The 12,536-nt window shown below is 47.5% G+C and overlaps 1 protein-coding gene across 6 annotated transcripts in view; it reads left to right on the top strand.

Annotated features, from left to right (window-relative positions):
* Positions 1-12,536, top strand: part of FBXO34 (F-box protein 34) — a 93,240-nt gene that overhangs the window by 56,909 nt on the left and 23,795 nt on the right. Inside the window, exon 1 of one of the 6 annotated variants that reach the window (XM_032770362.2) lies at positions 5,803-6,068. The exons of the other annotated variants lie outside the window; for them this stretch is intronic. The gene's annotated coding sequence lies outside the window, so the exon portion shown is untranslated. Of the gene's footprint in view, positions 1-5,802; positions 6,069-12,536 lie in introns of those variants that run through there. 6 annotated transcript variants of the gene reach the window in all.

The following is a 12,536-nucleotide window of genomic DNA, read 5'->3' as shown; positions in this document are numbered from 1 at the left end:
CAACCTTTCTCCTTCAACTACCACCCCTGTCTGACTGAAGCAGGGTTTATATCCCATGACTGGAGTCAGGTGCTCTAACTGAATTGGAGTCAGGTGCTCTAAGTGAAGAGTCAGGTGCCTCTAATTGGCCACAGCTGTTTCTAGTTAATCTAAAGCAAACCTTCCTCCCTTGGCAGGGAATAAGGCCCCTGCTAACACTCTATATGCTGCCTTTGGCCATGCTGTATACATCTATCCCCCCCCCCCCCCCCCCCCCGCCTCAACACAAGGGGTTGGTGCTACTCGGGACGAGGCAGTGTTGGCGTGAGAGGCCATCCAGCGTTGCCGTCTGTTTGCTCCAGCCTATGCTGGCCCGAAAATGGAAAGGTTGCAAGGAGAGGGAAAACCACCGCGTCACTCTGGCGTTTCTTTCCTTGTTCCTATGCATCCACTGGAGCGGGGCGTGATCAGTCACAAGGGTAAACCGCCGCCCAGGAGATAGTAGCGGAGAGTCTCCATAGCCCATTTTACTCGCAGACATTCCTTTTCAACAACAGCGTATTTTTGTTCCCTGGGGAGGAGCTTCCGCTGAGGTACAAGATGGGGTGCTCCTCCTCCCCTACCATCTGGGAAAGGACGCACCGAGTCCCACCTCCGAGGCGTCCGTCTGCAGGATGAATTCCTTCTCGAAGTCTGGGCCATGAGTACCGGATGGCAGCATAGGCTGTCCGCAAATCTGCAAATGCTGCTTCCGCCGCATCTGTCCACTTCACTATCTCGGGGCCCCGAGCTTTTATATCAGATCCGTCAATGGCCCGCTCTTGTGGCAAATGAGGGATGAATCTCCGATAGTATCCAACTATACCCAAAAATGCTCTGACCTGCTTCTTGCGGATTGGTCGAGGCCAATCTTGTATTGCCTCCACCTTGTTCCATTGGGGCTTCACCACCCCTCTCCCTACGACATTTGCCCGAGGTATTTGGCCTCAGCTAGTCCTATCACGACATTTCAGAGGATTAGCGGTGAGACCAGCCTTTCGCAAAGCGTCCAGCACTGCTTCCACTTTGTCCAGTGGTCTCCCAATCAGGGCTATGTTATAACTATGTCGTCTAGATAGGCGGCGGCATAGTTGGCATGGGGTCGTATAACTTATCCATCAGTCTTTGGAATGTGGCAGGGGCCCCCATGGAGTCCGAAAGAAGGGACAGTGTACTGGAACAGGCCATCGGGTGTTAGAAAAAGCAGTCTTTTCCCTGGCATCCTTGGCCAGGGTATTTGCCAATATCCTTTGGTCAGATCTAGGGTGGTTAGGTATTGGCCTTGCCTAACTGATCAACCAGCTCGTCAAGCATGGTATCGGGTAGCATCGAGTGGGATACTTCATTTAATTTCCCGAAGTCGTTACAAACCTCAGGTGCCATCAGGCTTGGGGACTAGTACGATCGGGACTGGACCACTGGCTGTGGGATTCTTCAATGACCCGAGTTCCAGCATCTTTCGCACTTCCATCCTAATTTCTTCCCTTTTAGCTTCGGTATTCGATATGGTTCTTATCTCACCCTTACTCCGGGCTGTTGACAATATGATTGATGGACTAGTGCCGTTTCGACCTGGTTGGGTACAAAATACGTCCTGGTTCGGTGATCATTTCAATGACTTCCCATCCGTTGTTCTGGGTTAAGTCAGGAGATATCTTTACCTGCTTCCTGCGGCCGTCTGCCTGAGGTAGAGCTCCTCGAGTGACCCGACACGTCTCTCTGTCATGCCAGGGCTTCAGTAAGTTGATGTGGTATATATTTGCTCTGGCTTCCGGCGGTCTGGTTGTCTAACTTATAATTCACTCTTCTCCATGCTTCCACTATCTCATATGGTCCGTGCCCAACTGGCTAGGAGTTTGCTTCTCTGTGGTCGGCACTAAACACCATCACCGTTCCCCCGGCTGAAATCTTCGCATTTTCGCCCGACGGTTGTAGTATGTCCGCTGTGCCTCTTGTGCTTTTTCTAAATGCTCCCGTACCTATCCGGGTTACTCGAGTTATCTGCTCTCGCATCTGTGTCACATGCTCAATAATATTCTTTTCCTGGTTTGGGTTGTTCCTCCAATCCTCCTTGGCGATATCCAATATCCCGCGTGGGTGGCGTCATTCATGAAGAGTTCAAAGGGAGAAAAACCGTGGACGCCTGGGGAACTTCCCGATATATACCGAACATTAGATACGGCAAAAGAGTGTCCCGTCCTTTCCATCCCTGTGCTACCACCTTCCGGATCATACTTTTAAGGGTTCGATTGAATCTTTCGACTAGTCCGTCTGTTTTGTGATATGGTAGACGGAGGTCGAATGGCTTGTATACGGAGCAGGGGCACATAAGTCTTTCATTAGTTTTGACGTAAACGGGGGTCCCTGGTCTGTCAGGATCTCCTTTAGGGATGCCCGACTCTTGGCGAAAACCTGTAGTAGTTCTTTAGCTATTGCCTTAGACGTGGGTTTCTTAAAGGGATGGCCTCTGGATATCGTGTGGCATAGTCAAGGATGACTAGTACGTTTTCGGTGGCCCCGTGCGGACTTTTCTAGTGGGCCCACTATGTCCATAGCTATCCCTCTCGAACGGACATCAATAATAGGTAAAGGTACTAGTGGGGGCCGCAAGTGAGGTCGGGGGCTATGCAGCTGGCATTCAGGGCAGGAGGCACAATAACGCTGGACTTCTGCTTCGTATTCCTGGCAATAAAACCTTGCTAGTATTCTATCCAGTGTCTTGTCTACCCCTAGATGTCCCCAAATAAATGACTGTGAGCTAACTCTAGTACGGCCCTTATGTGTTTCCGTGGGACTAGAGTTGCTCTACTTCTTCCCCTCGTATTTGCTCTATTCTGTACAACAGATCACGTTTGATGCACGTAATATGGCCTTGGGCTTGACTTTTCCTTCTACAGGCACTCCATTTACTTCCACTACCTCCTCCCTCACGTTTGCATATAATGGATCTTCGGCCTGGTCCTGCCCAAAGGTCTCACGTGCAGTGCTGAACTGACTAATTCCAGGGGGCCTATTTCAACTCTTCCCCCTGGGTGCTCCACTTGGGCCAGGAACCTCCTCTGAGTCCTCCGTGATCTGAACCTTCTCCTTGTCTCCTGGGCGGGTTTGCCTACCACAAGGGAAGTCTTTTGATTAGCTGCCAGAATCCTGGTCCTAACTTTTTAGCCACCCTTCGTTCTCGCCTAGCCCTGCGGGTTTTCCAGGGGATAGAACAATTCTGGAGCAAATTCAGCCAAACATTGGGGCGAGGCTATCTTTAGTTGCCTCTGTCTCAACCTGGGGGTTGCTACCCTCTCTGCTCTATCGGGGTCAGTAAGTTCTCAAACCCAGGGAAGTCTCTCCCAATCAAAACAGGGTAAGGGAGCTTGGGGACATACTCCTGCAGAAAACTCTGGTGGTTCATTCCCTGGATTTCAATCCGTACTGGAATTGTAGGGTAAAAATTCACGGGGCTGCATGTACGCATGTTACCTTGTGTTGCTTTTGGCCGAGTTAGTTGGTCTGTTTCCCACCAACTTTCCCGAGACCAACGTGACAGCACTCCCGAATCTATTAATGCTATGGTTTTTATTATACCATTCATTTTTACTGGTTGGTAATCCATGTGAGGTCAATGTAACCCCTACCAGGTTGATCAGGCCACATTGCTCCCATAACTCCCCAGATTACACTGCATAGGCACCACCTTGTTGGACATTGGGCTGCTATTGCCCCATTCCCCACATTCATACACCGTCCCTCATTCCGTTATCACCCCTTCCTGGGCTAGTTGGCCGGCCCCACCACTCTTCCAAACCCAGGTCCCTTTTGGCCTCGAGCCATTTCCTCACTGTCGTTCCTCCCGTTATAGTTTCTAGAGTTCTCGGACAGTCCGGGCCTTGGGTTTGGGGTTGTCTTCCTGGGTTGCCGTGTCTCCCCGCTTGGAGTCTGGAACAGTTCGCGGCTGCCAGTTGTCTTTCCACGAGGGAGACCAACTCATCATAGGTAGAGGGGTCATTCTGACCCACCTGAGTCCTGGTGGTAACCCCCGCATATACCGGTCCAATTTTAGTACCTCCATTATCTCCTCAGAGCTATGGGCTTCAGGGCGCAGCCATTTCCGGTCAGGTGGATCAAGTCAAAACAACTGCGTTTTGGGGTGTCTTGTCCTCCATATATCGCCATTCATGGAACCTCTGGGCTCGTAGTGCCGTTGTCACTCCGAACCTGGCCAGGATCTCTGCCTTTAGCTGGAATAGTTTGCTGCAGCTTCTGCAGACATATCGTAATAGACCTTCTAGGCTTCCCCACATAGGAATGGGGCAAGGATACCAGACCATTGTTCTCGGGGCCAGGCCTCCCGCAGAGCTGTCCTCTCAAAAGCCAGGAGGTATGCTTCCACATCATCCTCCCTGGTCATTTTTTTGTAAGTAATGGCTAGCCCGTATGGTCCGGGTCCCTTCCCCGTGGTGATTCTGTTCCATAAGGGTCTTCATCTGGCTTATTAGGTCTCTCAGCAGGGCTCGGTCCTGAGCAGCCTGACTCAGCAGCAGCTGATTAGTCTCTTGCTGCAATCTAGTCGCCTCTTGTTGGGCGGTTGCCTGGACCGGTAGCCTCCTGCTGGGCTGCGGTGGCATGTATAAGGGCCTTGACCACGTCGTCCATCTTAAGGGTGGAGGGTTATGTCTCCCCTGGACTATGTCCCAGCGCGCAGATCCCACCCCTGACACCATGTGGCAAATTGCCGGTACTGTTCTCTGGGTCTCGCGCTTTCTCTTCTCTGGGTAGGTTCAGGGCGCTATTGCTTGCCTCTGAACCAGTTCTTAATCATTCCCTAGTGTCCTTGGAGGAGGGGAGTGGAGAGGGAGGGACCTGGGCCCGCCCTCTACTCCAGGTCCCAACCAGGGGCCCTGGGTTGTGGGTGAACCACCTGACTAGCGGTTTCTTCCCCTGGGGCGTTACTTCCCTCTCATACCGTCAGCTTGTGAAGGGCTTCTCGCCTCTCTTCTATACAAGCCTGGTGCCCTTACCTAGGGTTTTCTGTTGGGCTTCCCAATCCACCGCAGCACTCCTCCAAACCTTCTATTTCTCTCTGGACAAACTCTTCTCTTCTGCAATCTGCACTCTGCTCCAATCCAACCTTTCTCCTTCAACTACCACAACCCTGTCTGACTGAAGCAGGGGTTTATATCCCCAAATATGACTGGAGTCAGGTGCTCTAACTGGAAGTCAGGTGCTCTAAGTGAAATCATGGTGCTCTAACTGGAGTCAGGTGCTCTAATTGGAGTCAGGTGCTCTAACTGAAGTCAGGTGCTCTAATTGGCCACAGCTGTTCTAGTTAATCTAAAGCAAACCTTCCTCCCTTGGCAGGGAATAAGGCCCCCTGCTAACACTCTTATGCTGCCTTCTGGCCATGCTGTATCACACTGTACTCTGTGTCCTAGCAAAATCTGGGTATGAATGAGAACTAGCTGACAGACGCTTAACCCATGCAAGACTGAAGTAATGATGGATGAAGGGGAAAGCAACTGAGGGGTAGGGTAAGAATAGTATCAGCCACTTCGATTGAGTGTGTCCATGATTACTGGATCAGATTTGACTCCCAGTGGCTACTAGAAGACGAAGTAGCAGCAATAACCAGTCAGCTTTTTATCATTTACATACAGGCAGAAGGTTGTGACCTTTCCTTTCAGATGTGTACCTTGTGACTGTCACTCATGTCTCTGTCACCATGAGATTAGATAATTTAGTGTGCTCTGCGTGAGGCTATGCCTTAAAATAATACCAAAACTGAAGCTGGCACAGAATGTGGTGGTCTGCTTGATAAATTGCTTTCCTCAGTTATGCATCATCATGTCAGTCTGCTTGATAAGTGGAGTATCTCACTGTGAGCATATGCAACCAGTTCCATCTGCTCTGTCTGCTTGTGGTTTTCTGGGTGAAGTTGAAGGTGTTGGTTGGACCTATAAAGATTTTAGCGGCTTTGCTGCCTGCCTGAGACTGCCACTCTCCCTGTGCCATGCCGTGCTACCACAGTTATCAGGAGAAGCACTTGAGCTGAAGTCCTGTTGGTATGTATGAGAAGGGGCTACTGACTAGATGTACTCTGAGAGCCCCACAACTTTGGAATATGTCCTTTCCCCTGAATGACAGTCTGAATCTGGGGACCTTCAGGGGATGCTGCAAAGCTCATCCTTTTTCCAGGTATCTGGAGATATGGGTTGTGTGAATTGTAAGGGTGGGGTAATATTGGAGAGAGGCTAAAGGTTCTGAGTTTTCTGTTGGTAGATGTTATGTTGCATTGTCTTGCTATGTTCAGCCAGGTATATGGGTATCCATTTTGTTGCATTCTTCAGTAATGTCCAGACTGCCTGGAGATCATACTGATCAGTGTCCTTTCTAGCGTTCTATATCAGTCTGAAGTGTGTGTGTCACGTTTCTGGGGTGAGCAGTACTATTGACCCCTCACCTGACCTCTTCATGGGCACCCCCTTCCAAGTTATGGGCCCATGCCTTCATTTCTCCCAGGTTGGAATCTGCATTTTGCCCCATGCCTAGATTGGGTCCCCAGATCACAGCACCCCTGGTTACCACCTGTGTGTGCATTGGGGCTGGGTGAGACAGGCCACACCCCTGCAGCTTATGCCTTTATCTCAGTCTCTCCCCCAGTCAGTCTCTCCCCCAGGAGCGACGCCAGGATTTCTGGTGCCCCAGGCAGAATTTAGGGGGCAGCATTTTGTGCGCTCCCCACTGGGCGCGTGGGACCTTCCGGTTCCACACCCATCGCGCTGCCGAAGAAGGACCCTCCGCCGAAATGCCACAGGCGACAGTGGCAGTCATTGAGCTGCTCAATTGCCTGCCGCTGTTTTCCGTGGCACGTCGGCAGAAGATCCTTCTTCGGTGGCGCGACGGGAGCGGAACCGGAAGCTCCCGTGCGCCCCATGGGGAGCGCACAAAGTGCTGCCTCCGAATCCTGGCGCCCTAGACAACCACCTAGGGTTGCCTAATGGAAGCGCCGGCCCTGCTCACCCCCTCTGAGTTCACAGGGAGTCTTGTTCAAAGCTTCTTTGTAAGTCCTGGGAACCCAGGACCTAGTCAGTCTGGTTTATGCATCTCACCAGGGGTCAGAGGTAGGCTTCCAGCAGCAGATTCACTGTCTTGTTCATTAAGCACAAGCAATTTGAGTTAGTCATTATCTGCCTTCCTGGAGATGTGTAAAAACCACTTAGGATGGAGTTAACTCTGTTCCCATGCAGCAGGCCACATGATAGTTTGTACCTCTATACAATTACTGTTTATAAGAAATACAGATATCTCCCACGTTCTTCATAAACCAATACAGAGAAAATAGCTGCTAGGACTAGCAGGACTCCAATCAAACAATGAGCCTCCTGGACAGAAAGAGGCTGGTGGAGGTGGGAACAGCTTTGAAAGGGCTAAAAGCTCAAGGAGAAACATCATAAGATGGTCATAGTGGATATTTACCAGACTTCATCAAAAGATTGTGTTTGTAGGACTTCTTCCCAGCTTGGAGGCCTTCCAGTGGGGGGCTTGATCACAGAAACATTCAGTTGGGGACGACTCGGGTGTGTGTATGTGTGTGGGTGGGTGGGTGAGATCAGAAATGGATGCGGGTTTGCCTTCATACTTGTCTGTCTTCTTGTCACTTTTAAATGGCATGGTTACCTTGAAGCCAGTCTTTGGAGACCTTGTCACAGGTCTGTTATGTGGAGAGCAGGAGTACTTGCCATTTTATTAGTGTAGACACCATGAACCGAAATGTGTTAGAAAAGTTAGAAGACTCTACAGCACAGAACTTCATCCTCTACCCTTTCATTTGGTAACTGACCATTAGTTTGAGGACCTGGGTCTCTAGTGCCTCAGCACATCATCTTTGAAACCAGTTGTTTTTTAAATTTAAAGTGTGCCTGCTTAGTCTTTCCTACCCTTCTGCATTACTCCTCCTCATATTGCTGCTGTTTAGCATTGTAATTCCTAAAAATCAGCACTGTGGTCTATGAGATTATGAATGGGAGTGGGGAGCACAATGTTTAGGAAGTGTAAATTCTTTTGAACAGGTGGATTAAAGTTGCATCAATGGCTCTATATATTACTGTTAGGCTCTGTTGATGTCTTCTAGCTATTCTGTTTTGGCTGTGGCAAGCTTACATAATTACACAGAACTGGTTTTCTTTAGAGAGTAGGAGAAGCTCCACTCTTCATTGAGCTAGTTGTATTGAACAGGTCAGTAGGATAGTAGACAACTTCATATTCTTTTAATGATTTAGCTGGTGCCTGTGTTAATTTTTATGCTCCTGTCAGCACCTTTGTTCTCCAACTCCCTGATCATCTCATGATGTTTAAGTTTATCAAGTATGGCAATGAATACTGAATCTTAAGAATTTATTTAAAGCCACACAGTCTTTTGTGTTCAGCCTGCTTAAATCTGTCATGGCAAGCTGTGCAAGATTGTGTAGTGGCTGGGGAGTTAGTCTGACCTGCCCTTAGTCTTGTATAACAAATCTAGTAGCGTCTGGGTAGTCCCTTGTAATGTGAGGCTATGCTTGCACTGGCTGGCTTGCTCTCTGTAGTGACAGCTGCCATTTGGTGTGGCTTCTTTGTCTAGCTTTGCTCCAGATAATGTTGTTTGGAAACCTGGTATAGCATCTTGAGTTAGGAAATATTACCAAACAATCTTGGTTTGTGCCAGATACTTCTGGAGTCCTGTATTCAATGAACTGAGTAGTTGATGCTGAAAAACTAACAACCAAACCCTCACAACTTGCTCAGTACATTTTTTGAGTGGAGTTGTATGTACTATTCAATTACCACAATTCCTGCACACTATTCCCTCCTGAACGAAATAATGTTCAGTATGTATATCGTACATATTGATGTGTAGGTAGCTGTTTCCTGTGTTGTAGGGTTTTACTTCACTCTTGGCTTTAATTCCTCCTGCGCTTTGGCCCTTAAACCTCTGCTGTTCTTGCAAGATCAGGGTCAGATGCAGAGCATCCTCAACTCTCCTTGACATCCACTTACTGTAGCTCCCACTGAAGGGCTTGGTCACCTCCCCCCCTGCCCCTTTGTATCTTCCTGGCCATTGAGTTTCATTCTTGTTGGCCCATCAGTGTCTTGGGTCAGTGGTGTTTCATAAGCCAAGAGGCTGTGGGTGTTTGCTCTGACATAGAATATCTCACCACTATACTTGGCCTACACACTGCTGCCAGTTTCTGTGAATAGCTTTGTGCCATCCAGAGACGTGAATTTTGAGACTAAATGAAGTATAAGCAATGGTTTTGCACTTCTCTAGGATTCTCTCAGATGAAGGAAGCTACAGAGCATTTTTCATAGATTCCACACTCTTTGTAAGTAACAGATGGGGCTCGAAAGTGAAAACTGTACATCTCTTAGACTGTTCTAACTAAAACTGTAGGGAGAACTTGATATAGGTGGAGTGCTACGACCCAAAATGGAATTTGAACAAATGCTCTTGTTTTGTGAAATTGCTGTGGGATTTCTAATGACAAGCGGTCAGGATTTAACTTCATCTTTTGGATGACTGGCCACTTCCCCCAGCAGTCTTTTAACACCATGTTGAATGTTTCCTCGTCTGTGGCATAGTTAACATCACTTCTACAGCATCCTGAGAATGACTTGGTAGTCTTTCATCCAACTAGTGTAGTGACAAAACCTTGTTTAGCGTGACAGCACTTTGAGCTTACCTAGCTGACCAAAAGGTCAAGGCGATAGACGCTTAAGGGACCATTATTTTTCACAATTTTGACTTTTCTTAGGTCTAGCCCATTATACTTCCTCAGTGGATCAGGCACATTCAAACAATTTTGAATGAAAATGGAATGGGCAAAAGGAGTTTATTTTGTTGACCAGGAACAGTACATTTGATTCTGCTGAAGAACTGTAGGTCACTGCCTTGTTGCTATTTCCAGCTAGAAGGTGCATTTCTGACTGGAGTGACTGGCCTGGCCTAACTGTTTGAATCCTTTCATTTTGTAAGCTGGGTTGCTATGGTGTAAAGCTGAGAGTTTAAAGCAAGTCCATGCCAGAAAAGGCCTAGCTACTGTGATATGTCTGGAGCTCAAATAGTACAGTGTCTCATTGCCCAAATTAAGAGACTTGACTCTGCGTTTGCCCTCATCTGTATTTGCTGAGTTAAGATATCAGTTTTCACAAACTGTGGCAGCAGTACAGGGTGAGCTGCCTGCCAGCCATTGCCTTAAAGGGGAAATATGCCTAGGCACGCAGTGAGGGGCTGAATTCCTTCCCAATGCTTATCTGGAAGGGGGATGGGGAATGCACAGGAGAAGAACTGGATGAGGTTCCCTTTTCTGTTTTTCATACAGCTTTGTATTGCGTTAATTATCAAAAAGTAATTAAGGATGAAAACTGGAATACTTCCTGGTGGGAATACCTTCTCCAAGAGTAGCATTCTATAGCCATGATAGAGTTGTGGTGAGCATTTCCGGGACTGAATCCTGGACGTCTGGATCAAAACCACAAACCTCTATTGCTTGAGCTGAAGAAGTGGGTCTAGGAAGTTGGAGACATTAGCAATCTAATGAACCCCTTTATGTGGACCAGCCACTAGAGGGGGACTAAAACCCACACTGAGTTTATGCTTGCTTGCCACATGGCATATCCTTAACTGGCTTATATTGGGGGCAATACCCATCCATAGAGTAACATTTAATAACACCTTTCTCGGACGAATTACTGATGACAGGTCTCTCGGCTCTGCTTTTCTTATCCCTTCCCCAACGCACACTTCCCTCTTCGGTGCACCTCCACTTTTAGCCTGTTCCAAAATGCCATGTGAATTTGCCCTTGACTATTTTAATGCAGTTCTGTCTGCAGTTTGATTTTCTTCTTTCTGCAGTATTCTGAATGCGCTATTTTAACTTACCATGGAGCTTGTGTTTGGCCTCACTATCCTGGTTTGTTTGTTTTTTTTTGGTGTGACTTTCTATCGTTTGGGTATGGTTACCGGTAGGATTTGGAGATGGTATCTGTGCATGGCTAGTTTATGAATATTAACTTGCTTAGAAGCATTTAAAATACTTTTATTGGTGTTACCCTACCACAATGCGCTTAACTAAGTACATTGCTTACAGAAACACTTTCAGTATGTAACTTTTAATCCATGCAAAAGGTGTCTGGCATTTTTAAAATGCCACAGTTGCCATTACATGGGCACCAGCACAGTATTTCATGGCAACACATGACAGCTCCTACTGAGGGCTGGTCTACACTACGGGGGGAAATCGATCTTAGATACACAACTTCAGCTACATGAATAGCGTAGCTGAAGTCGAATATCTAAGATCGGATTACTCACCCGTCCTCACCACGCGGGATCGATGTCCGCGGCTTTCCCTGTCGATTCCGGAACTCCATTGGGGTTGGTGGAGTTCTGGAATCGATATAAGCGCGTTCAGGGATCGATATATCGCGTCTAGATGAGACGCGATATATCGATCCCCGAGCAATCGATTTTAACCCGCCGATACGGCGGGTAGTCTAGACGTAGCCTGAGTCTGAAATCCAAGTGTGGATGAGCCCAAAAAAGGGAAGCGACACCAAAGCCTCGGTGAAAATAAGGACCTAAGTGCTCCCATTGGGCGCTGGTGAGGCAGAATATAAGTAAAGACCTTTATGTAACTTTTGGTTTAAATCCCTGTGAAGATTCCAAGTGTAAATTCTTGATAGAAACTCACAAGTTACTCACACATTTGCATATGTATTTATCATGGCCAGATTTTTTTTTTAAACACCACGTAGTGGGAATGGTTTACAGTACAGATTATATTCTGTGCTGCAATTTTACCTTTGCAAATAGATCTTTGTCACACACACAGATTAGGTTGTGTCTGCGCTAATGAACGTGTGTTCTAGTAAGAAGCTTTCATTCTTGTTGTGCAAATTCAAAGCCATGTAAACTCTTGTTCTGTGTTCCACAGAGTCAGTCAGAAATTCTCTAATTCCCCCCGCCAGCTCTATGATTCTAATGTGTTTTTTCTGTTCTCCAATTTGTCAAGAAACTTGTGTGTGCCAGGAATATTCAGCATTGATTTTTTTTTCCTGTGAAGACTGCAGGATTACAGAGTAACCTTTTTTTAATTTTTAGCTCCTGCATAGTCACATACGGGCAGTTGATTGACCTGCCTTCACACCTTCAAAGGGTGTGTGAAATGGCTGCCACTCTTAATCTCCACCATAGACTTGCATCTGAATGCAAACCAGTTTGCCTTCTCTTTGCAGGAAAGTTGCCCTTAATTAGTTTTTCAATGAGTCATGGTCGGATTTACTCTCCCTCTCAAGGAGAGCTGTGTTAGTGAGGCTGTGGGTGGAGTTGCTGAGAAGGTATAATCAAGTATTGATTAGCGGAGCCATTCATAGACCTATAAAGAGAGAGTTGCTTTTTGATGGAAAAGGCTTTCTTTTTGGCAGGCAGGCACCTGCTAACAGATTGTGCTATGCTCCCTGGCTGCAGAATTTTTTATTTTAGTAAATACTTGGCT

Source organism: Chelonoidis abingdonii, chromosome 4, assembly GCF_003597395.2.
Source record: "Chelonoidis abingdonii isolate Lonesome George chromosome 4, CheloAbing_2.0, whole genome shotgun sequence".
NCBI lineage: Eukaryota > Metazoa > Chordata > Testudines > Testudinidae > Chelonoidis > Chelonoidis abingdonii.
The sequence above is the reverse complement of the archived record's forward strand: the minus strand, read 5'-3'. Positions and strand labels throughout refer to the sequence as shown.